The sequence below is a fragment of the Electrona antarctica genome (assembly GCF_951216825.1).
Source record: "Electrona antarctica genome assembly, chromosome: 22".
NCBI lineage: Eukaryota > Metazoa > Chordata > Actinopteri > Myctophiformes > Myctophidae > Electrona > Electrona antarctica.
The window spans coordinates 10,145,712-10,173,196 of record NC_136805.1 but is presented as its reverse complement, the minus strand read 5'-3'; the positions used below and the strand labels follow the sequence as shown (position 1 = coordinate 10,173,196).

Below are 27,485 nucleotides of genomic sequence, written 5' to 3'. Positions count from 1 at the left end.
GCCCCCTATACAGCCCACCCTCAGAAGCTGGCCTTTTTGACTTAGGACCAGAGACGAGGGCATGGCTGCATGACACTGAGTTGCCCATCTGATGATACACGAAAGAAGAAGAAGAGATTTATGGGAGGAAAATAAACTCAAAAAGGGAGTTAGGTGGTTTCCTCCCGACAGCGACGTATAATATAAACCCCATCTCTTCTCCCACTCATTGTCAGATTGTCGTTTCAGCTTCAGTGGTATAGTGACACGCTCCAGAACTCCAGAAGTTATAGTGATTAGTTCTTCATTTTCTGATTACAACTTTGTACTATCTTTTTCCTTGTACTCCCTGCTTCCCTGCAGTCAGGGAAGCAGTCGTTCAATGACAATTACTGTAAGTCCAGTCATATTTGTGAATTCATAATCGCATAGTAGTAATCTCCCCAGGATATGATATACTGTACGCATACTGTATAATGTTATGAACTATATCCATTTGGATGCCTGCCCACCCTGGTTTAATACTACCACTGTAACTAATCACAATGTCCCTCTATAGCTTATGAAATGTACTTTCTGGTACTATAGCCATTCACCAACAAATGCCAGCATAAATCCGCATCGGATGAACACCAATGTGATGTCATGTGACAACATAACCTAACACCGCCCATGTCACAAGAGATGTCCGCACTGCCACCTTTCATAGACTGTAGCTGTGTACATCTCATTCTGTACAGTACATCTCATTCTGTACATGTCATTTTAAAATTCCAACTTTTTTAAATAGTGATACAAACATATCTGATGCTAGGCATTAACCATTGCAGACTTTGAACTTGAATGATAGCAATCTGACTAACAACACCTCTTTGATTGATTGATTGATTGAAAAATGTATTAACAGTTTGCAGAATTACAGTACATTTCAAGCACAAACTCAATACAAAGGCTGTTAACTGTGAGTGGACGACCCAATTAAGCATTACACTTGTTTCCAATAGGGTCCACAATGTTCAATTCATCAATTCTTAGCTTGAAGACAAAGAAAACAAAGTGACCAGGTGCTCACTGAGAAAAATAAGTCATTCAAAATATCAGCAGTGCTCCTGCATGGATCAAGCGGCATGCAATCATAAGCACAAACAGATGGCATTCAAAAGTTAAGAGGAGGAAATAATGTATAAAACGCCAGGCGTTAATAATTCAGGTTGTTTCCTCCGCTTTGAACTTTTGAGTCTTTTTCCAATTACACCTCTTGGCTGTTCTAAAATCACTGTGAAGCATAGCCTCTTGGCACTTATTGCTTCATTCTGCACCATATTGTCAGCGGAAATGTAACTAATTCGGCAGCAGTAACATTAGCGTTTTATCACAGTCAGTCGACTGCCGGGATGATTTGTTTATTTTTCAAACACTGTTCTGATATGAGGCGATCTAAGATCCCCCTATGGGGATTATAATACAAATAAAAAAGTACACAAACCCGTGGTATAGCGCCCTCTAGTGATATTGATGTCAGACTTAGTAGTAGTAGTGCTCTATTCAGAGGCTCATTTGTTTTCAGAACGTGTCTGTGTCACACAGGCTGCATTTCTCATTACATGTAACATTCATTAGAGATATACGAGGTAAACACTCTTTTTTTACAGTGATAACCCCTGCTGCTGGAGAGATACGGTATTAATTAAGCTTTTGCTATCTCGGTTCCACAGCCACACCACCATTACAACGACAATCACTGATAATGAGAGAGACAACCTGCTGCATGCTTTCCCACAGGAATTTCACTGGGCTTTTTGTTGCCATTCTTGAATTGTCTCAGTGCCAAGGCAAAGATATAGGGAACCAGATCCAGATGTACACTGGCCAGTGGCCGTGGTACACTATTGTAGTCAAAAGGTGTTTGTTTGAGATAAAACATTATGTTCACACGTCTGCCTTGAATTGCAAGTATTCTTGGTCAGCCTTCATTAATATTAAACTGAGTGGAGCGAGGTCCTCTCCTCAGAGAGAACTGTATACTCTCCCTTGGTTTATTTGGCCTTGACTCAATATCATTATTTATATCACGCACCTTAGACTCGACTATATGCCTTATGTATACTATACTGCTCTCTGTCACTTTGTTGCTATTGCCGTTACATGTATTGCTGTATGAGCGCCGTTTATTGTTGTTATCTGTACGGTGCTGTGGAAAGTAATTTAGGGTGCCTATAATTGAATTTGGGTCGAGCGGCCGTTTGGGAAAAAGTTCTGTGGAAAGGAATAGGGTGGCTATAGTTGAATGGGTCGAGACGAGATGGCTGTCTGGGAAAAAAATAAGTTCCCTGGTTAATGTGTTACAGTGTATGTGCCGGTTCGCATCCCATGTGTTGGAAGTGTCCCGCGTCCCCTTGCCCCTCCCCCCACGAGCGTTCATCATAACCATCTGGGCAGGCATCAGCTTGGTGAAGCTGAAAATGAATTTACACATGGCGGGACAAAGGTCTCCCTTTCCCTGAAGTGATGATTTTTTGATTGTTTGTTAAGGTCGAGGATTTTCAATTCAAAGTCAAACGTCTCTTCACAATTTAATTATTCTCATTTCCAGATTGGGTTGAAAATCAGAACCTTCATTTAACGGCCTAGCTAGCTTGCTCTCTCCTGCTAATTTCCCATTTCTGCGCCACCTCTTTAGTTATTCCACTCATCGCTCTCACTGATTGCAGGTGTGAAAGCCATATGTTACAGAGAGAAGTATACTCCCCCAGCTGAAATGCTGCAGCTGCACCCTTCTGTTTTCACTGCATCACCGCATTGGAGAACAACAAAACTCACAACACACAGGCTGCAAACATTCACCAACACATGCCTCAGGAGAATTCTACACATCTGATGGAGGGACAAAGTTAGCAAGGTGGACCTGTGGAAAACAACAAACCAGGATCCCATTGACCTACAGATCAGAAAAAGAAAGTGGAGTTGGATTGGCCACACCCTCAGAAAACCTGCGACAAATATCACCCGACAAGCCCTGAAATGGAACCCCCAGGGGAAAAGGAAACAAGGTCGCCCCAGGAACAGCTGGAGAAGGAGCATCGAGGCAGAAATGGCAGAGAGTGGGCTCAACTGGGGAGATCTAGAAAGAACGGCTAAAAACCGAGTGAAATGGAGGACATGTCAACGGCCTATGCACCCTAGAGGAGCTAAGGGCTTAAGTCAAGTAAGTCAAGACCCAACATCACCCATCAGCTTGGTGCATCAATCATGTCTAGTTTGCAGAGATACAGCCTCATGAGCCCTAGCTAGCACCCTTACTTTGGGCATGTCACATGAGGTGAACATTCTGCAAAAATAGTTGCTGCACATAGTTGATTTGCAAGCGTCCAATTTTCCGCGTTGCAACGTGTTGTGAGGGAAAAACTGAGGCCAAATTTGGCAATAGAATGTGTGACTTTATTGAATAGTCTTCTGTTCTGTACCTTTTAGAATTATTTCTATTCTTTGAATTACCTCTGCTGCTGGATACTGATACAGCCAACAAAACAGGAAAGCCATGGCCCCATTTTCTGATGGTTTTCCCTCAGAATAACAATCACATTGTTCAGACAAAGTTTGTGGTGTGTGTGTGTATGTGCGTGCGTGCGTGCGTGCGTGCGTGTACTGTATAGTGCATTTCTGAGAAACCCTTGTACAGTACAACCAAGTCACACCGAAATACTGTACTAAGCAGACGACAATGGAGTCGGAGTGAAGAAGGTTTTGTCGGATTCTGCTGGCTTTCACTGCACTCACTCAGTTCCAATTATGTTTTAGTGATTTATTGTCTTTCTTGTCTATAGTCTATCTGCAATCAATTTCAAAATGCCTATAAAAGTCCAACGGCTGTAAAAAACCCATTGACACGTACTTTCAGCAGGATTGCAGCAGGATTCTGTGAAAGATTCTATAGAGCTAGTTCCCATCATCAAACTTTCAAGGCAAATTTCCATGTGGACAAAGAAATCAATTCGGCTGAGGTTAATTTGTGGCAGAATTAATGAGGGTGTAGGGTTTAATGAGGGTCTGATGCGGTTTAAACTTTAACAAAGCCCCAACTTCAGAAGGTCAAGAGGTTCTTGAAAAAGTGATGGTTTTATAAAACGGTTTTATAAAGGTTTTTTTTTACCCTCAGCAGATCTCGAACTCTTTTTGAGGGTACTGCCAGGAGTGGCTTTATTCACATTTAAATCCTTTATTTGAAAATATTTTTGCTCATATTTTACCTTCCTTCCTACTTCAATTTGTCTCTCCATGCAGCATGCAACTTCCATTATTCAATAAAGATGTTTCATTTGGGCCGCAATCCATTTCCCACGCTAATTATGTTAATAGCCCAATTCCCCGTAGAATCCCTATATTTTTCTTGGAGCCATTCTGGAACATCTGGTTTTAGGCTTTTGCATACTAAAATGTAATTTATGACTACAGGGTACTGAGATTATGTTGCATATTGTGGGGGCAATCTCTAGTTTCGACTACAGTATAATGACAGTATAACTTTGAAGCTCCTCGTTAGAACAACGTGCATGGCATAGCCTGACCGTCTTCATTAGGGAAATGCACAGGAATTAGTTAACATCTATACAGCTGCTTGACCAATGTCTCAAGGGACGTCGTGAGCAGCCCCTAGCCCCTAGTGCAGGGGTGCCCACACTTTTTGACTTGAGAGCTACTTTCAAAATGACCAGCTCGGCAAGATCTACCCACCAAATCAATTATTATACCATTGCTGAAAATAGTTTAAATATGTACCTGAGGGGGCTTCGGAATAGTAGATTTGGTGTTACATTCTGTACAGTATAAGACAAATGCACTTGCAATGGGAAATAGAGGGAGAGAAATGTTTTTTTTATCGTTTGTTTTCTTCAATATATTTAAATTAAATACTCTTTAGGGGCATATTATTATTTTCCACTCCATACACTAGGGCCTAGTGTATGGAGTGGAAAATAATGTATATTATATAGATAGATATAACATTAACAATTGTGGATGGTCAGTGTCAGTACTTGGAGGCCAAACTATGTCAGAACCCGGCCCGTTGCCCGACATTGCGCAAATAGTTGTTATCAGCTTTCAGACAGACACACACAGATGTTGGTCTTCCGGTGTTTCTGCCATGCAAATCCTGCAGTTTTTCTTTCTGCATTTATTTTTCTACCCTGCATGATTCCATTTTGAGTGAGGCATTGCTTTATAGACAAATATCTACTACAGAGCCACACCATGTTACTAGTCTTACCAGTAAGACGCCTGAGGGCGAGAAGCGACCTCGCCCCGCATCCGCCTGGGTGACAGCAGACTGCTGGGCGAGCGCTGGCGCTTTGGCATGGGGTCCGGTCAGATCAACACATGGAATGAATTATGTACTGGCCATATATGGAGCGTGTCTTGAGTGTACAGGGTTTGATGAGGTCATATCAACATATGGAATGTCAGAACAGGTCAGCTCCATATATGGAGATCTAAGTGTGGCAGCGGGGGCAGTGTCTTGAGTGTACAGGGTTTGATGAGGTCATATCAACATATGGAATGTCAGAACAGGTCAGCTCCATATATGGAGATCTAAGTGAGGTCAGATTAGAGTTGCTGGCCAATATTGATGACATCAGGGATCTTCATATGGGCATTCCCAGATATGCATGGGCTTAACATTGATGACATCAGGATCTCCATATGGGCATTCCCAGATATGCATGGGCTTAACATTGATGACATCAGGATCTCCATCCAGTATGGAGTATCTCCATACTTGCCCTGATGAAGACTCGTTTAGAGTCGAAACATGTCGGCTTCTTTTAACTTTTATAAAAAAAGTACAACTAATTTTATCCACCCTCTCCTCATTTTCAACCTTTTGAGTGCTCGGATTGCCGCCTTGTCTTTAGTATTCCAGTCCCACTTTCTTTGAAGCACCAGATCCTACTTTACATTATTAATGTTTTGCATTTCCATCGAGCACCTGGTTGATTTTCTTTTTGTCAGGAGCAATTAGGGGTTCAGTGTCTTGTTCAAGGACACTTCGACACTAACTCTGGGGGAGCCCGGCCCATCCAGCTGCTCTATACCGGCCACTCTACCCCTGAGCCACTCTCCCATTCATGGCTGTGGGAAGTAGGGGTGCTGGGGGGGCTGTAGCACCCCCTCCCCCCAGGCACAGCCCCCCCTCGAACAGGAGGGGAAGAAAAAAAAAAGATAAATAAATATGCTGTATCACAGTATTGGCACCTTATCCTGGTGAATTGCCTGTGTCAGTTCGTTCATATAACTTGCGTGTGGAGAGGGAAAGTAAAGGCCACGTTTGCGAGTGAAAATATATATACTCTATGGTGAAAATGCGCTAAAATGCGCGTGCATGATGCGCGTGCACGCGCATTTTTGCGGCGCGCGCTACGCGCGCGCACCCCCTACTAGACGCTCAGCCCCTGCGAGTGTAAAGTACTTCCCGCGGGCCTGCTCCCATTGTAATTATTTCTTTGGATCTGTGATGACAGATAGACAAACAAATAAGTGTCATTTGACTATAAACATTAGGTTATTGGAGTTATAGATACATTACAACTGAGGATTTTATTGGGTAGCCTAAGTGCTCCCGGGAAACCAAAGTCTTTGGGTTCCGGGGGAGTATGGTTGCAAAGCTGAAACTTAAAGGAATTGATGCGGGCACCACCAGGAGTGGAGCCTGCGGCTGAATTTGACTGCTGCTGCTTTTATTACTGCTATGTGTAGGCCTATTACCCACTGTGTTCCTTTGACGGTGTTTTTTTCTTTGTGAAGCAATCAGCCCCTACATTCACCCCATGTCCTCCTCTCTGACCCGCTCTATTCATCTTCCAACTTTGCCTGGTGTGATTTAGAGTAGCCCCTTGTCGATAAGAGCTTAATCGGTCTGGCCTCTAATCTTCATTAACACACTCCAGATGCTAAAGTCAAAGTATATTAGAGCAAAATGCTCTACTGGCACGATACTTTGTTTCCATGGTTCTGCAATAAATTCACATCCTCCTTTTCATGTCTTTGACATTAGTGATTTTTATCTATCCGTGTGTGCGTGTGACCGTGCGTGGGTGCGTGTGAGGTTTCTTTGCCGAGGATAAAAAATGTGTTCAGGAGCATTTCAAGACTCCTCAAACAGGTGCTAGTACAAGCCAGGAACTGGACTATAGACAGAAAAATGTTGCTTTGTCACGGTGCGTGTCAGGTGAGGACCCAGAATCAGAACACGGCAGGCAGGCAGATCAAGTCCAGTATTTATTAACAACTAACAGGTATGCACGGGCAGGAACACAAAGTAACAATAATTTATAATCTAGCAAGGAAACACTGAACACAGGGGGAGACTAAGGTCACATTCACACCAGAAAGCTTTGCTGCGATTAAAACGAATCCTGCTGCGCATTGTCAGAAAATTCGCTTTGTTTGGCAGGTGTGAAGGCTCATTCGAATCTAATTCGATTGAGCTAATGCGCAGCAAAGAACCGCATTCTACTCCGCCCAAAAACGGGGGTTTCGCTTCGCTTCCAATCACACTTGATTTCGATTCGGTGCAGGTGGGAATGCAATCCGCAGCAAATAAAGGAAATGAAGCAAACAATGTGGCGGGTGAGGAGCTGAACACAGTTGGAGACGGAGAAGGCATATTTTATGCAGCGCAAAGATGTCTCGTTACCGTGGATAGACGTGGTCGAATGAGGAGACTTTAGCCCTGATCGAAATGAGGACGAGTACATTAATCAATTGGAAACACAGTGCTCTCACTGTGTTGGGACTGGGGAGTAGGGACTTTCCTCTCGATAAACTTGTAAACATTTTGCGCTGCTGTCTGTTATATCAGTGCGCTCAGCGCTGTGCCTCCATGCCCAAAAGAACGTGCGTGGGTGCGTGGCTGCGTGCGGAGGAGAGAGAGGGGGGGGGGGGGGGTCCAGTCCCAGATGGCACGACACATGCACGTTATGAGTATAATTTTATCACCATAGATTTCACTGTGTAGGCTAGTTTATGAATGGAACACATTGATAAAGGTCCCCCCTGCTGCGTTTCCAATTGCTGCGGATGACAGTGTGAATTCGCATTGAGTCTACCGAAGTATTAGGTGGGAATGTGACCTTAAATAGACATACTAACTCACACAGGTGAAACATAACTACAAACACCACATGATTGGCTGAGAACTTAACATGACACAGGTGGACTCAAGTTAGCAATCAGGGTAGAGACAAGACAGGTAGTAACAAATAGAGTAGACAGGAAACACTAGGAACATAACTACACAATACAAGTACACAGTTCATGACATGCTTAACTGGAATACTGGATAAAATGGCTTTAATCATGAGAGCCACACTGCCCATACAGGGCTCCATACTGTACGTTGTAGATGACCAAAACTGACATACCTGTACAATGGACATTACAAACTGTATGCAAGTTTTGTCCTAAAATGTCCTAAAAAAAAAAAAGAATAAAAAAATGTGTTGTATGAAGGTTTCCTGGATTGTCCTTAGAAATGTTTTGGTCATAGCTCAAACGATTGGCAGGGCCACAATCTGTTTCTTGTTGTGTGTATATCCCTGTTGTGTTTTCTTGTGTCCTTTATTTCTTAGTTATAGTTTACTTTTTTTTTTTTTTAATCTGGTCAGGTATGATTCCTGGTATGATTCCCTGTCATGAAGACAACACACTTGTAAGGACTTTGGGGGTAAAGGTTTTATTTAAATGTTTTACAGTTACACAGTCCCTCCCTTGCCTGTGAGCGGGCCAAAGCCTTTCTTATTGACAGAGGCCCACAATCCGTTCCTTGCCCGTGAACGGGCCAAAGCCTTTCTTATTGACAGAGGTCAATTATTATTGACAGAGGTCCACAATCGGAGTGTACATTACCCAGCCTCTGTAAGAGTTGACGATACTTCAACAATGAATACCTTAAATGTACACTGCACAATGAATACCTTAAATGTACACTGCACAATGAATACCTTAAATGTACACTGCACAATGAACAAGTTGTTGATAGAGGGTGGATTATGTCTTCCCCTTCCACAGGGGATATTTGTTTTGCCTGCAAGCTATTTTCTAATCATCATAATGAATTTCTAGGCACACCACACAATGGTAACTACTTGGGCATTTTAGAATTATTGGCACAATTCGACCCGTTCTTGGCAGAGCATATCCGGAAGTTTGGACCAGTGGTGGAAAAAGTACTCAATTGTTTTACTTAAGTAAAAGTACCAATATTGCAATTTAGAACAGTAAGTAAGTACAAGTACGGAATTGAAAATGTACTTGAGTAAAAGTACAAAAGTATCGGCATCAAAATGTACTTAAAGTACTAAGAGTAAAAGTACTCATTGTGCAGAATGTGCCATTTCACAAGTTCAAAATGTGTACAAAATCTATTGAAAATAGATTTTGTACAATATACAATAGATCTATAGCAGATCTACAAGCTCACAATTGTGAGCTTGTAGATCGGCTATTTTTATTTTCAAAAGGCCGAAATGTATAGGGTTGAAGACGGTGATTTCTAATCCAAACCCTAACCCTAAACCTAAAATCTAGTAACTAAAGTTTTCAAATAATTGTAGTGAAGTAAAAGTAAAAATGTTGGCTCTGAGATGAAGTGGAGTAGAAGTGAAAGTATTGGAAATACTCAAGTAAAGTACAAATTCCTCAAAAGTGTACTTAAGTACAGTACTTAGGTAAAAGTACTTAGTTACTTTCCACCACTGGTTTGGACAGGTAGGGGCAGTGTTTTGAACTCATGGGAGAGAAAACAAAAAGAGCAATTGTAAAGGTGCTATTAGTATTTCTCTGTAATTGTCGACTCGACCCGCAATTTATCCCATGTACGTAGATCATCTCAGATTTATATTCAGATTTGTGAATGCAGAGGGCAATGTAGTAGAACACTTTCTAGGATTTGAGCCCATCACTATAGCCTCAAAGGGAAAAGGGTAAATACAATGGCTGCAAGCGCACCTAAAGAAAAGCAGTCCTTTGATTCACTATGTCCCATGTGCTGCCCATTCTTTGAGGTTGGTAGGAGTGACAATGTAGTTGGGAAATATTTTTGACTTGTTACAGCATATATATATACGTGCACAACATCGATCTCTTAAAACTATGTAGCCAATACACGCTGGAGCTGCCGTGCTGACTCAACAAAAGCACTGTGGAAAAATTACCAAAAGATTCAAGAGAGGCTCAGGATTTTGTCAGAGGGTGAAGCTGAAAACAGGGAGACGCGCAATGAAGCTGGTGCGCTAAATGGAAATGCTGGAGATGGCAGCGTTTTGGGAGTCGGGACACTGTACTCTCAACGATGTAATGCAACTAGTGCTAAGTTGCAGCGAGGTGATATCACCCTTGACACTGCAGTTGTCACGGCTGCACAGAGAGACCTTTTTGACAGATTTCAGAAGAGATAAACCAGCCACGCATGTTGCATGTTGGACTGCTGGTATGTCGGACAAGCGTATGCGCCCCCCTCTCAACTGAATGACGCCAGTTAAATCCCACGCCCAGTCACGTAGCCCACATCTTCCATTCTTGTTCTCATTTCCCATAGAGACCATCGGTTACAGATGGGTCCGTGTATTTTACGGCCATTTCAATTCTAATTTCGTACGGACCCAGATGCACCACCAGTTAGTAGGCCCAGAGGTAGTAAATCTCTGCATTTTTATTGCTGGTGAAAAACAAAATGTCATTCTTACATTCATTCAGTAGGTTCACACACATTTAGTGGGATTTTCTCACATGAACTTTCACCAACTCTGGCCTACTGAAAGCCCTTTGGCAGATGGAACATTTGTAGGGCTTTTCTCCGGTATGGGTCATCTGGTGTCTTTTTACAATCCCAGCACTTTTAAAATATTTGTCACATGTATTGCATTTATATGGTTTCTCCCCGGTGTGCATTCTCATGTGGGCTGTGGGGTAGTAAGATTGAACAAACCCCTTTCCTGTAAGGCCTTTCCTGCGTATGTGTCAAATCATGCCGCGTCAATGAGCTGGAACTTTTGAACAGCTTACCACAGTGTGAGCATGGATATCGCACTCCGGAATGTGTTTTGGCCACATGGAGGTCTAAGTTTCTTTTGAGTGCATAGGCTTTACCGCAATGTTCACAACAGAAACATTTCTCCTGTGTGCTGCTGTGACGACACAGCCTGTGAATCCTCAAGGCCGCATTGGACTTGCAGCGCTTTCCACAATCCCAGCAAAGGTACGGGGCCTCCTTCGTGTGAGTCCTGTCATGTAGTTTCAGTGCTGATGCATAACTGAATGCTTTTGGACACTTTGGGCATTGGTATGGGAGGTCACCCGTGTGAACCCTCTTGTGTCTCATCAGGCCCCGGAGGTCTGTGTAACTACGCTCGCAAAATGAGCAGGGGAACGGACCGCTGAAGTCATGCACGTCAACATAGTGTTGGTTAAGGTCTTTGAAGTCACCGAAAGTCTCATCACACTTGGTGCACGAGCGTGGCTTGTGCCTCAGATTGTGCGTTTGAAAGCGTGTCATGTCTGGGAATGATCTATTACATTCTGCACAGTAAAGTGGATTATCCCTCATTTTGCAATTCCTAAACAAATATAGCAAAATATAGCACTCACGTCATAACACCAGTTGCACCCACTCCCTGCAGGGCCGAATCTACCATATGGGCACATCGGGAGCAATTATAGGGGTTCAGAGTTTTTGCTCAAGAACACTTTGACACTAACTCTGGGGGAGCCCGGGATTGAACTGGGAACCCTGCGGTTTCCATCTGGTCACTCTACCCCTGAGCCACCACTGGGCGAAAAGAGCAAGAATCCCTAAATTCCGGTTTTAGGATTCTTCTAGAATACGGACATTTCTGATGCATATCCTGAGTTTTGTTGATATGCGGCATTTTATGTAAAATATGAACTCAATATACACCCTGAAGACAATATATTGTACTAGGATATGAGCGTAATTTTATTTTTGTCATGTATGTGTTCCGAAAATGACCTGAGGGCGAAAATAGCAAGAATCCCTAATTTCCGGTTTTAGGATTCTTCTAGAATACGGACATTTCTTATGCATATCCTGAGTTTGTTGATATGCGGCATATTATGTAAAATATGAACTCAATATACACCCTGAAGACAATATATTGTACTAGGATATGAGCGTAATTTTATTTTTGTCATGTATCTGTTCCGAAAATGACCTGAGGGCGAAAATAGCAAGAATCCCTAATTTCCGGTTTTAGGATTCTTCTAGAATACGGACATTTCTTATGCATATCCTGAGTTTGTTGATATGCGGCATATTATGTAAAATATGAACTCAATATACACCCTGAAGACAATATATTGTACTAGGATATGAGCGTAATTTTATTTTTGTCATGTATGTGTTCCGAAAATGACCTGAGGGCGAAAATAGCAAGAATCCCTAATTTCCGGTTTTAGGATTCTTCTAGAATACGGACATTTCTTATGCATATCCTGAGTTTGTTGATATGCGGCATATTATGTAAAATATGAACTCAATATACACCCTGAAGACAATATATTGTACTAGGATATGAGCGTAATTTTATTTTTGTCATGTATGTGTTCCGAAAATGACCTGAGGGCGAAAATAGCAAGAATCCCTAATTTCCGGTTTTAGGATTCTTCTAGAATACGGACATTTCTTATGCATATCCTGAGTTTGTTGATATGCGGCATATTATGTAAAATATGAACTCAATATACACCCGGAAGACAATATATTGTACTAGGATATGAGCGTAATTTTATTTTGGTCATGTATGTGTTCCGAAAATGACCTGAGGGCGAAAATAGGAAGAATCCCTAATTTCCGGTTTTAGGATTCTTCTAGAATACGGACATTTCTTATTCATATCCTGAGTTTGTTGATATGCGGCATATTATGTAAAATATGAACTCAATATACACCCTGAAGACAATATATTGTACTAGGATATGAGCGTAATTTTATTTTTGTCATGTATGTGTTCCGAAAATGACCTGAGGGCGAAAATAGCAAGAATCCCTAATTTCCGGTTTTAGGATTCTTCTAGAATACGGACATTTCTTATGCATATCCTGAGTTTGTTGATATGCGGCATATTATGTAAAATATGAACTCAATATACACCCTGAAGACAATATATTGTACTAGGATATGAGCGTAATTTTATTTTGGTCATGTATGTGTTCCGAAAATGACCTGAGGGCGAAAATAGGAAGAATCCCTAATTTCCGGTTTTAGGATTCTTCTAGAATACGGACATTTCTTATGCATATCCTGAGTTTGTTGATATGCGGCATATTATGTAAAATATGAACTCAATATACACCCTGAAGACAATATATTGTACTAGGATATGAGCGTAATTTTATTTTTGTCATGTATGTGTTCCGAAAATGACCTGAGGGCGAAAATAGCAAGGATCCCTAATTTCCGGTTTTAGGATTCTTCTAGAATACGGACATTTCTTATGCATATCCTGAGTTTGTTGATATGCGGCATATTATGTAAAATATGAACTCAATATACACCCGGAAGACAATATATTGTACTAGGATATGAGCGTAAATTTATTTTGGTCATGTATGTGTTCCGAAAATGACCTGAGGGCGAAAATAGGAAGAATCCCTAATTTCCGGTTTTAGGATTCTTCTAGAATACGGACATTTCTTATGCATATCCTGAGTTTGTTGATATGCGGCATATTATGTAAAATATGAACTCAATATACACCCTGAAGACAATATATTGTACTAGGATATGAGCGTAATTTTATTTTTGTCATGTATGTGTTCCGAAAATGACCTGAGGGCGAAAATAGCAAGGATCCCTAATTTCCGGTTTTAGGATTCTTCTAGAATACGGACATTTCTTATGCATATCCTGAGTTTGTTGATATGCGGCATATTATGTAAAATATGAACTCAATATACACCCTGAAGACAATATATTGTACTAGGATATGAGCGTAATTTTATTTTGGTCATGTATGTGTTCCGAAAATGACCTGAGGGCGAAAATAGCAAGAATCCCTAATTTCCGGTTTTAGGATTCTTCTAGAATACGGACATTTCTTATGCATATCCTGAGTTTGTTGATATGCGGCATATTATGTAAAATATGAACTCAATATACACCCTGAAGACAATATATTGTACTAGGATATGAGCGTAATTTTATTTTTGTCATGTATGTGTTCCGAAAATGACCTGAGGGCGAAAATAGCAAGAATCCCTAATTTCCGGTTTTAGGATTCTTCTAGAATACGGACATTTCTTATGCATATCCTGAGTTTGTTGATATGCGGCATATTATGTAAAATATGAACTCAATATACACCCTGAAGACAATATATTGTACTAGGATATGAGCGTAATTTTATTTTTGTCATGTATGTGTTCCGAAAATGACCTGAGGGCGAAAATAGCAAGAATCCCTAATTTCCGGTTTTAGGATTCTTCTAGAATACGGACATTTCTTATGCATATCCTGAGTTTGTTGATATGCGGCATATTATGTAAAATATGAACTCAATATACACCCTGAAGACAATATATTGTACTAGGATATGAGCGTAATTTTATTTTTGTCATGTATGTGTTCCGAAAATGACCTGAGGGCGAAAATAGCAAGGATCCCTAATTTCCGGTTTTAGGATTCTTCTAGAATACGGACATTTCTTATGCATATCCTGAGTTTGTTGATATGCGGCATATTATGTAAAATATGAACTCAATATACACCCTGAAGACAATATATTGTACTAGGATATGAGCGTAATTTTATTTTGGTCATGTATGTGTTCCGAAAATGACCTGAGGGCGAAAATAGGAAGAATCCCTAATTTCCGGTTTTAGGATTCTTCTAGAATACGGACATTTCTTATGCATATCCTGAGTTTGTTGATATGCGGCATATTATGTAAAATATGAACTCAATATACACCCTGAAGACAATATATTGTACTAGGATATGAGCGTAATTTTATTTTTGACATGTATGTGTTCCGAAAATGACCTGAGGGCGAAAATAGCAAGAATCCCTAATTTCCGGGTTTAGGATTCTTCTAGAATACGGACATTTCTTATGCATATCCTGAGTTTGTTCATATGCACCATATGACCATTGGGCCTGTTTTGAGTGAGATATTTTACTGATATTGGTATTGGTACTTGGTAGTTCATGAACATTGACAGAATCTGGTGATTTCTACTGGGCGAAAATGCCCAGAATCCCAAAATATCTCATTGGATAAGTCACTGGATTTTCTGTAGAATACAGAGCTGATATCCTGAGTTCTTTGATATGCCAAATGTTATCAAATACAAACCCAATATACATCACAAGGACATACATCTCTGCTGTCAGGAAGAAACCACTGTTATTTTTTTCAGAAAATGAAGAAAACATTTATTTTTTAAACAAAGCAATACTGCCTCAAAGTTGGAATTTATATATTGTCACTTACTTGCATGAGAGGTGGTAGAGTTAGCTGTTTTAACAGACAGTTTGAGTGTCCAATTGAGTTAAGAGGTTTAGTTCAAAGCACCTTTTACGATTTCATTGTGTGTTAATAGCATTGATTTATGCCATCATCTAAAACCTCCAAAATAGAGTTGGGTGGTAACAGTAACAATACTATAAGGATACCAGCAGCTACATCTTATTTTTGTCACGTGTTCCAAATAACACATTTCCACGATTTTTCAAAAACAAAAGGGGGGTGGCACTCTATTGTGTAAAGGTTGTTGGGGGGCCATTCTGCCCAACAATTACATAGGTTAAACCAGGGGTTAAACTATGGTGCGTGCACCCCTTGTGGTTCCCAAAGTGGGGTCTGGGGACCCCCAGGGGTCCTTGAGGGAGTTCCAGGGGGTCCCCAGCTAAATGATAGTTTGGAACCAAATGGACCCTTATTGGTCTATAACTCTGAGTGTACAAATGGAACCATGTGTACACTCTCAATTAACATTGATTTTACAATATAAATTGGGGTCCCAGAGATGGAAATGCCATTAAATGGGGGGTCTGTTAGAGCCGTACATATCTTCTCTTATGGGAGTTCCTGACATATCTTTTCAAATGGGAGTCCGCGGGGCGCGGGCTAATAAATGTCAATTTGGGGGTCCTTGACATGAAAACATTTGGGAACCACTGCTCTATGGGGTGCGTGACATGAAAAGGGTAATGGTGGATTTATGGTGATATTTAACACAAACAGCCAAATCTGCAACACTGTTGTAAGGAGATGTATAGAGCAGCTGCAGGAGTATACAGCAGCTGGCATGTCTTTCAGTGCAGTGACATTCTGTGATTATTTTCCATAATCATAGTAAAAAATGTATACTTTTCATCCAAATGAGAGACTGAGCGTTGGAGGTTCGTCAGCTCAGCTAGGTCAGGAGGTAACAGGGGGTGCACGGACAAAAACGTTTGTGTACCGTTAAACATATCTTGCTGAAGGTAGTGTTACCAACACATTAACAGATTCCTGTCTTGCTGTAGAAAATGCTACTTTGAAAGTACAGCATGCACACTGGCTACTGCACGTGCCATGTAGGGTAAAACGGACGAAAGGAGTGTTCGTCGGAGAGAGACGAGAGAGAGTGCTAATAATAATTTAATGTAGGCCTAAAGTTTGTAAAATAAACGGTAAAACTCCCAAGGCTCCACGTGCGTCTGTGTTTACTGTTTGTGTCTGTGTGTGCAGTGCACTTGCACGACGCCGCGCGCGGCCCCTGGTAAAGTAACGCCCACCGGAAACAGTTGATTTACAAACTCTCAACCTATTTCATTGCGACGCTTTGTGAGCTTGTAGATCGGCAGATTTCCCTGTCCCCCACACAGTTGTAGTTATATTTACACTTTTATCTCAAAATGATTTTTCTATTCTACTGTTAGCTTGTATCCTATCCCCCCACCCCCCTACACACACACACACACCCACACACACACACACCCACACCCACACATCCATATGCCTACATTCAGTTTTCTTGCATTTTGCTTATCTTAGGAGGTGATAACTTTGATTCAGACAGACAGACAGACAGACAGCGAGACTGGCTGTATGTCTGTCTGTCTGTCTGTCTGTCTCGCTGGCTGCCACGATATTTTCAAACCCCTCTGGGCAGGTGGGAGACTGGCATGTTATATTATGATGGTGCCATTTACCAAAACACAAACAGGCACCATGCACATTTTGTAGGTGCCTGTGAATTATTTTGTAGTCCACTTCCAACTCTGTGTGGTCGATCATACTAACTACAGACAAATGAGCTGCAATGTTTTGGGAAGAATGTCCTGGAAGACCTCCCGCTTTGCCCTCCACAAACGGCGAGGGAACTGTGCAGTTCACGTCATTTGACCAGTACAGTCCTCCTAATACCCTTTCACTTGCCATTCTTTATTATTTTTAATAGAAACCCTTAAATGCTGCACCAGCTGACCTTTCTGAAATTTGTCTATATAGCAACTCTAGTCAGCTTTTGGTCATCATTTCTCACCAGCTTTGTTTAAACAGTAATTGACTGAATGGTTATACATATGGAGATATTATTAACTGAAGTCACACACACACACACACACACACACACACACACACACACACACACACACACACACACACACACACACACACACACACACACACACACACACACACACACACACAGACAGACAGAAACATTGTACAGTGCAAAAGGGACAACATATAACCTATTTGTTTGATAATTACATTATGTATTGTGCCTGACTTGAATGAGCAATATATAATCGGGGACTCATGGGAGCCCATAACGCTCAGAGGCCTGAGGATTTAAACATCAAGGTTTCCCGAGTCCACCTCAGCCCCCCATACATGCAGGCTTCTTCACCAACTGTATAAGCTCTTCAACAGTTTGAAGGGGTTTACGGCACACAGGCATGACTTTAGTGACCTGTCAACCGGCCGGATACAGAATGTGTAGGGGTCTTAGTCATCCATGAGCATGCAGAGGACATATTTTAAAATATCTCCTTCTGACTGACTTCAATGAGCCATCAGGGACTGGGAACCAATAATGCTCTGAGCCCTGCTTGCCTAATCTGTACAGTAGGCTATGCGCATACAATTCGGCTGGCCGAGACGAACGAGAAAACATATAGGTCTCCTCCCAAACGGACACTCCTAAAGGTCAACAGTCACCCAAGACTTTGAAGCGACCTCTAGGGCATTATAAATCATTTAAATATTTTAAAAAAATCCTTTTTTTTCAGGCAGGACACATTTTTCATATTTGAAGGATGCCAAATCCGATGAAATGGGTCTCGTGTCTCTCCGACACTTCTAAGCGTCCACGATCCAGGAATAGACACGACATTCGGACTAAGCCGATTCAACATTTGCGGCCTTCTGTCCTTAAAATCAATAGTAAATTCCCAAAAAATCGTAGAGACAAACGGAAAACAGATCGTCGATCAGCTGGCCGAGACGAACGAGAAAACATAGGTCTCCTCCTAAACGGACACTCCTAAAGGTCAACAGTCACCCAAGAGGCTTTGAAGCGACCTTTTTGGCATTATAAATCATTTAAATATTTTAAAAAAATCCTTTTTTTTCAGGCAGGACACATTTTTCATATTTGAAGGATGCCAAATCCGATAAAATGGGTCTCGTGTCCCTCCGACAAATCTAAGCGTCCACGATCCAGGAATAGACACGACATTCGGACTAAGCCGATTCAACATTTGCGGCCTTCTGTCCTTAAAATCAATAGTAAATTCCCAAAAAATCGTAGAGACAAACGGAAAACAGATCGTCGATCAGCTGGCCGAGACGAACGAGAAAACATAGGTCTCCTCCTAAACGGACACTCCTAAAGGTCAACAGTCACCCAAGAGGCTTTGAAGCGACCTTTTTGGCATTATAAATCATTTAAATATTTTAAAAAAAATCCTTTTTTTTTCAGGCAGGACACATTTTTCATATTTGAAGGATGCCAAATCCGATGAAATGGGTCTCGTGTCTCTCCGACACTTCTAAGCGTCCACGATCCAGGAATAGACACGACATTCGGACTAAGCCGATTCAACATTTGCGGCCTTCTGTCCTTAAAATCAATAGTAAATTCCCAAAAAATCGTAGAGACAAACGGAAAACAGATCGTCGATCAGCTGGCCGAGACGAACGAGAAAACATAGGTCTCCTCCTAAACGGACACTCCTAAAGGTCAACAGTCACCCAAGAGGCTTTGAAGCGACCTTTTTGGCATTATAAATCATTTAAATATTTTAAAAAAATCCTTTTTTTTCAGGCAGGACACGTTTTTCATATTTGAAGGATGCCAAATCCGATGAAATGGGTCTCGTGTCTCTCCGACACTTCTAAGCGTCCACGATCCAGGAATAGACACGACATTCGGACTAAGCCGATTCAACATTTGCGGCCTTCTGTCCTTAAAATCAATAGTAAATTCCCCCAAAATCGTAGAGACAAACGGAAAACAGATCCTCGATCGGCTGGCCGAGACGAACGAGAAAACATAAGTCTCCTCCCAAACGGACACTCCTAAAGGTCAACAGTCACCCAAGACTTTGAAGCGACCTTTGGGCATTATAAATCATTTTAATATTTAAACAAAATCCTTTTTTTTCAGGCAGGACACATTTTTCATATTTGAAGGATGCCAAATCCGATGAAATGGGTCTCGTGTCTCTCCGACAATCTGTGTTCCAGGACATTCTTCCCAAAACATTGCAGCTCATTTGTCTGTAGTTAGATCGACGTATGATCGACCACACAGAGTTGGAAGTGGACTACAAAATAATTCACAGGCACCTGCAAAATGTGCATGGTGCCTGTCTGTGTTTTGGTAAATGGCACCATCATAATATAACATGCCAGTCTCCCACCTGCCCAGAGGGGTTTAAAAATATCTATCTATCTATCTATCTATCTATCTATCTATCTATCTATCAGCGAGACAGACAGTGAGATAGACAGCGAGGCAGCCAGACAGACAGACAGACAGACATACAGCCTGTCTGTCTGTCTGAATCAAAGTTATCACCTCCTAAGATAAGCAAAATGCAAGAAAACTGAATGTAGGCATATGTATGTATGTGTGTGTGTGTGTGTGTGTGTGTGTGTGTGTGTGTGTGTGTGTGTGTGTGTGTGTGTGTGTGTGTGTGTGTGTGTGTGTGTGTGTGTGTGTGTGTGTGTGTGTGTGTGTGTGTGTGTGTGTGGTAGGGGGGTGGGGGGATAGGATACAAGCTAACAGTAGAATAGAAAAATCATTTTGAGATAAAAGTGTAAATATAACTACAACTGTGTCAATGGTTATTGAGTGGGGGACAGGGAAAGACCCCCACCGCCACAGCTATCCAGGCAGAGAAGTTACATGTCCTACATGACCTCTCTCATGCTCAGATTTCCCATGGAAACTTTGAGCTTGATAATACTGATATAAGATATGTACGGCTCTAGCAGTGATTTCAACCTTTTTCAAGGACCCCCAGTTTGACATGCATATGCCACGTCAGACTTTCAGGTCCATCATTGCCATTCCCAGTTCCTGCTTACTGATGTGAGGGTATAAATTCCAGGATGGTATCTTGCAACCTTACGGAGGGGGAAAGACCTTCTTTAATACTTGGTTGTCTATGCTAAATCTTTCCAATGTGTGTAGTAGCGGCACCCACACACATTAACAGCTATTTGAAAAGATTATGGATTTTACAATCACATACACACACAGACACACGTGCACACCATGCTTGGCTCCAGGATTAAATGACTGAGGCCGGCAAATAAAAATGTCAATTGTCAAATGTCAATCAAATTTTTAAATTTAAACTATGAGGGTGCAGAATTTGCAACTACCCTCTGGCACCCTTGTGGTGCCAGACGCAGTTATTGGTTTCATAACTTTCATTTTTCATTTTACGTAGATCTATAAGGGTCCATTTGGTTTAACCAACTCTCCATCATTTAGCTGGGGCCCACCTGGAACCCCTATAAGGACCACTGGTGGTCCTCGAACAACTGGAACTCCCCAGAACCACTGCTGAGTGTAACCCACCTGATATTAACCATATAATTTAATATCAAACACAAAAAAACTGCTTGAAATAAGTTTTTTTTTTAAAAACTGCATCATACAGTCAATACAGACAACATACATTAATTGACAGGTTGTAAGAAAATAATCAGTTTAAGGCCCAAACAATCTGTATTATTATATTATATTGTGAATGAAAGTGAAATAAATCAGGCATTCATCATTGTAGTTGCTGAAGAAACGTGACATAAGGAGTGTTAATGGAAAGCACTTAAAAGATCAACTACACATCCCACAATGCATTGCAGCTCTTCAGTTCACCCATAGTGCACCTCTTTTTTGAAAAGACGAAATCTGATTGGCTGTGACGTTTAGGCAGTGACGTGGCAGGCAGCCATTGGCTCATGAAAGAGTACACGCTGTCCTTTGAACAGAGAGGAGCCTGGAGCCTGCCTAAATTCAGCAGCTGACAGACACACACAGAAGCTGTAGCATGGAATGGAGATTACAGGTAATGTAATGCTAAGATTTTATTTATTGGTTTGCAGCTACATTTGCACTTCATACTGTAGTGTTTTCAGCCTTTGTCAATGTTTGCCTTTGTCAATGTTTTCATGTCAAACCAAAAGTAGGCTATTTGGCTGCAGACTGCAGAGCCACGTTTGAAAAGACTTAAAACATGTTGCTTAATTAAAGGTAGTGTAGAGGATTTTCTTTGGTTGAAATAAGTGTCAAATAGCTCTATATTGTGATAATCATTGGTATAGTCAGTGTTTGTTCAGTAACAGTTTAAGTAGCTCTATATTGTGACAGTAATCATTGCTATAGTGTTTGTTCAGCAACAAGAATAAAATTGGTCCCATGGCTGGAGTTTGATATTCTCCGAACATGAAATCTATTACAAGAGTATATTTCAAGAATTCGGAGAGTATCCATGATATGGAGGATATCACCACATTTGAATCATATCTGGTCATATTCGGGCAAAGGATTCTTTGGTTTTTCGCTCAGTGGCTGTATATTAGCACTAATTAGCACTGCAGTTGTGCACATGATTATGTAACTGAGCACTATGAGAGCATAATTTCTGGCAATTTCATTATTGCTTTCAATTAAAAAGAGGAATGTACAGTTGTTAGTGCAGTGGTTCTCTACCGGTCGGTCTGATTTTTTTTTCGGGGGTCCCCAGATGACAGTAATACTGTAGTGACAATTTAAGGAAAGACTACATCAAAAGTAATCAAGAAACCATCATATAAACTGGTCAAACATGGGCCAAATAAAAGATAGCTCATCTACAAGCTCAATGCATGGAATTGTGAGCTTGTAGATCCGATAGTCACTTACTGTCTCCAGCACATTTTGTTTTAGCCTGTCTTTGAGGTACTACTGTATATAGCTGATGTCCTATAGCCTGGTGCGTGTTAACATGTGCTTAGATAATGTAGAATTTGTTTTCGTGCATGAAATATTTTTGATAAAAAGTTCAGGAATTCACAGAGAAAAGCGGTTGGAAGGATCTCTGTGTCACTGCACACTTTGACAGTTGCTGCCAAGCCAATGCCATGAGTTCTAAATGTACAGATGAGTTACATACAAGGACAGTACAGTAATTTAGAGTTACTTTAGATACGTAAGGGATAATATCTGGCTAGGTGGTCATTGTCGGGAGATAATTCACCGACAGGGAGTTTAACCACCGAGGCGAAGCCGAGGTGGTTACACTCCCTGAAGGTGAATTATATGCCGACAATGACCACCTAGCCAGATATTATCCCGCTTATTACATGGCTAACTAACATAAATTAATACATTGACCCAAAACGCAACAAAAAAAGTATTCCATAAGTTCGCGCTGGCTGCGTCTGCCCAGCTGCAGGGCTGCAGCACTGTCAGAAAACAAGGAAGTGAGTTGATCAAATAGAATCCATTTTCGGGTCCTGCTTCGTCTATTTCTCGCTCAAATGTTTTCAAAAACATTTTTAAGAGCAATGTTTAGCTGTAAATTACATTGTGTGTCACTAGTGTGTGTGTTTACATGGCTGTTATGTTGGAAACGGCAGTAAATCAAGCGGGGCGCAGCCACGCAGCTGGTGGTGCTCAGAGGGTTTGATTAGGCAGCGGTCATTATACAGCGGAGCGGTCATTATCATGAGATAACTCACCGCTGAATTAAGCGATTGACCAATCAGAATCAAGCATTCAACCAAGCCATGTAATAAATACTGATAATAGGTCTAGTGGCGGTTTTGTATAGGGTTCTTTCTTGTGTGCTTCTGGAAGACCATATTGACATTTCAAAACCTATTTACATCACTGATGGTCGATAGGGAAGTGTAAAATAATCAAATTAACCTTTATATAGAGCACAGTTGCACTGGATTTCATAAATTTTACTCACCGCTGAGTATAACGTGAAGTTTAGGTGGAGTACAAAGCAGCAACACTGCCAACACAGCATGCTGCAACCAAACACTGAATGCTAGTGACTGACACAGTGAGGGGAGTGGCAGTTCAGGAAGTGACATCATATTCTTTATACTGATCTGACTGACTGATCATTGACATGTTTGGTTACCATTTTTAACTGGGTTACCCCTCCGATTGCAAATGTTATAGTAGTTAGTTAGTTTCTAATAGTATTTCATATTTTATCACCTTGTTTATTAGTGATTGCTTGAAAGTTTCCAGAGTGTCAACCAGTTGCTGATGATATTGTGACATCAAATGATGCAACATGAAAGCATAGGATTGGCACAAATCTTTTATGTTGATGGTGATGAGCAGTTTTAAAATCTTAATGATGCTTGTTTTATTATTTTGTTTCTTATTCAGAGTCCTGTTTTCTGCAAAACGTCTACCCATCAGCGCTGGCATCAACCCTGGAGTTTCTGGAGAGGTGTGTATTTTTGTGTTTGCTTTAGCCTGCACTAAAAGAAAGTAGCACTGCCTAATTTAAATCTTTTCCATTAGAAGTTGCCTTAAATGAACATCTTCAATTAAAAATATATTTTTCTTTGTTTTATAATATATATATATATATATATATATCTATATATCTATATATAATACTGTTTTTATTCTATTTCCGCAGGTGTCTGTTCTCCATCAACCCAGAGAAGGAGAGCACATCTTATCTATAGTTGTGAATCCTAGGTCTACCTTGATTCACTCTCACCATGATTAGTGAGATTGTTGATTATGGTAAGATTCATAGTTGCGCACGTGCGTGCGTGGACACACACACACACACACACACACACACACACAGTACTTAGATATACACACATTAATAATTTGAATTCTATTTTATCAGGTCAACCCAGATGGTGGAGAAGACGACCAAAGACCAGGAACCTTTGAGTAACATGATCTTCGAATATGGCCTTTTAAAACAAGTAAGCTTAAACATTCAGTACGCATTTCATAGACACAAACACACACATACACCACCCTCCAGTTTTTATTATTTTTTAATTGCTTTAATATAATCTACATTAGTTTATTTTCTTTACATAGCTGTATTATAATCTAAAGATTTTCTTCATTGTCCTTGTGTGTCTGCAGATGCATGTTCTTGATCAACCCAGAGAAAGGCACTAAAGTGGAAAGCAAAACAAATCACGACTTAGTGTGAATCCTAGGGTGTCTACCATGATCCAGTTTCTTTCGGACCATGACTGGGGCGTGATCTTGAATATGGTAAGAATTTTGGCCACGCACGCACGTGTTATTCAGTGCATTATTTTGGTGGCTTTCTTTCACATGTCCTCTCGGTTATGAGGGAACACGCATGCGCTTAAGACACTACACCCCGAAGAGACCCAGCTATGACCTGTGGTCCTGCACTGCTACCTATTGACCAAGGTTATTGTGATTTTGTTGGAAAATGAAACACAGAACATAAACTTGTAATAATAACAGTAATTCAATCCTAACTTATTTATTTTCCCCTCACAATTTGTAGAGCGGTAACAGCTCACCAGAAGGGTGGATGCCGTCAAGGAGTTGTCCAGCACCGTCAAGGAGAGCTTTTCAGGGGTGACAGAGAGGCTGGACAGGATGGAGGCATCCATCCTGCAAACGCCTCTTCCTGCCAGCCAAAAGATTCCCCAAGAGTTGTCTGTATGTACTTAATCTACCTATTTATCTTTATCTTCAACAGAGCCCCCCCCCCCCCCCCCCCCCCCAACAGTACAACTCTAGAACCCCTTGTATAAATGTATGGCTGTGACCCTACCCAGAATATTCATATTTTAACTGGGGGCCTCACCCTAGCCACAACGCCTCAAACTGGGAGGCGTTGTGAGCTTGTAGATCGCCTTTTTTCATGTTTTCTGCTTTCTTATGTAATAGACAATTTGGTATTGAAAAGGTCTTGAAAGTCATTCAATTGTGACTTATGCAAATACCCTGTATACACTTACTGTATACTGTACGTTGGTTTGTTTACTGTTGAGTGAGGAAACGATGTGTGCACATTGAGCTGATCTGGGGGATCCTCAATCATCTATGTATTACTGTTAGTATAACAGTATGTCCAATATTATCCATGTATTATGGCATTAAGCATGTACCGATATTATCTATGCCCTCTCCATAATGTCCCTACAGGCTTCTGTCCGGAACACCTACAGAGAAATGGGAAAGGAATGGTACGTCCAGCCAACTGACTTGTACGTTTTTTTCCCCTCTGAAATGCCTCTGTTTGTGAAATAACAACGCATAGTCAATGGACATTTTTATCGTGTTATGCTGAATGATATCTTAAAAGTGTGATTATCCACAGCTTCAGGAAGGATCACAATGTGAGAGTGACCAAGGCCATTGTGGAGGCGATCAAGGACTCAGAGCCACACTGGGACCTCAGCTTGATCAGGAGTAAGTCTAACATCACATTCATTTGGTGACTTAGTCCTTTTGAAGTAGCAATTTTAACAATTGAGTGACCTAGCTTACCATGTGATCCTAGTTTACTGAGGCACTTCACTGTCTCTGCATTCTATGTATGTTTACCTTGCTTACTGTAAATCGCTCTTGATAAAGTGTGCTAAATGCCTAAATTGTAGATTAGTGTTGATTTGATACGGTTAAAAATAACAGATGGCACAATGACCAAATATTGACAAATGTAATATTGGTGTTATTTTTTTGTTAAATAGGTTGGTTTTCTATTCAAATGGTAATCATGTCTGTAGTGTTTGCTAAATAATAGGGTTCTCCCTGTCTCTATAGCTAGCTCGTCAGAGTACCCCCATTTAGTTTGACAGTTTACAGTTTGTCTGCTAATTTCTATCACCATCCTTTTGAGATGCCTTAATATAATACATTTAGAGATCATAATGTGGTATTTGTGTTGTCATTTGGCATTCACTAGAAGCCTGTAACAGGGCTTTTGAAAGCCTCAAGACAACCACACGAATTGAGCTGGCCGGGACATTGGAGGATGTGAAGAGGAAGAAGGCTCTCACTAGCCGGAGGGATCGGGTGAGCTATTGACCTGCTCTTACTGACATGTGAAATGTCAGAACCTGATGTCTCCCTTTTGACTGATACCTGTCCATTTAAACTCTAGACGGGCCTGCCCCAAAGTTATTAGTGCAGCTGCGCCCGGCAACTAGAGTTCTCAACAGGCCCGAATTAAGGCCCGGCCCTCATCAAACCCTGTACACAAGAGAATGTCCCCGCTACCACCCTTAGATCTCCATATATGGAGCTGACCTGTTCTGACATTCCATATGTTGATCTGACATCATCAAACACTGTACACTCAAGACATGCTCCTTATAGTCCGGCAGCCACTGTTATGGGGTGGGAAATTTGGTATATAGTCTTTTTTTTTTATTGGCCTAAAATATTGTCTATATACATACATTCATGAATCCACTTGCTGACCGGCTGTCACTATTGGGCATTTTTTTAATAGGGGTTTCTTGTGACCCTACCATTAACATCCTATGGCAGGCAGAAATGTCAAAAATGATCTTTATGCTTTAAGTAGCATGTGACATGTCAAACTATGGGGTTTTCATGATTCTGAATCGATTCCAAGCATTAGTTTGAGGTCAGCACATTTTGGGCACATTGGGCTAGTGGCTATGGCTGCTTTTAGCCCAATGAGTGTTTTTTGTGCAAAACTAATGCTTGGAATGGATTCAGAATAATAAACCCCCTAGTTTGACATGTCGCATGCTACTTAAAGCAAAATTAAAGTTTGACATTTTTGCCTGCCATAGGATGTTAATTTTAAACAAAAGAAGCCTGTCGGCTGCCGGACTATTAGGCTATATGGAAAGAATTCATTCCATGTTGATCTGACCCTTCCATGCCAAAGCGCCAGTGCTCGCCCAGCACTGGCCAGCAGTCTACCGTCAACGAGTGCACACATCCGCCTCTTAGGTGTCTTACTGGTTTATTTAAGCCAAGGG

At 41.1% G+C, this 27,485-nt stretch overlaps 2 long non-coding RNA genes across 2 annotated transcripts; both read left to right on the top strand.

Annotated features, from left to right (window-relative positions):
* The first annotated feature begins 23,708 nt into the window (after positions 1 to 23,708).
* Positions 23,709 to 24,747, top strand: LOC306915850. Its single transcript, XR_013788885.1, has 4 exons — positions 23,709 to 23,956; positions 24,152 to 24,261; positions 24,374 to 24,455; positions 24,625 to 24,747. It is a non-coding gene; the product is annotated as an uncharacterized lncRNA (long non-coding RNA).
* Positions 24,748 to 25,104: 357 nt separating this feature from the next.
* LOC306915851 lies at positions 25,105 to 26,535 on the top strand. Its single transcript, XR_013788886.1, has 3 exons — positions 25,105 to 25,182; positions 25,847 to 25,938; positions 26,435 to 26,535. It is a non-coding gene; the product is annotated as an uncharacterized lncRNA (long non-coding RNA).
* Positions 26,536 to 27,485: the final 950 nt, after the last annotated feature.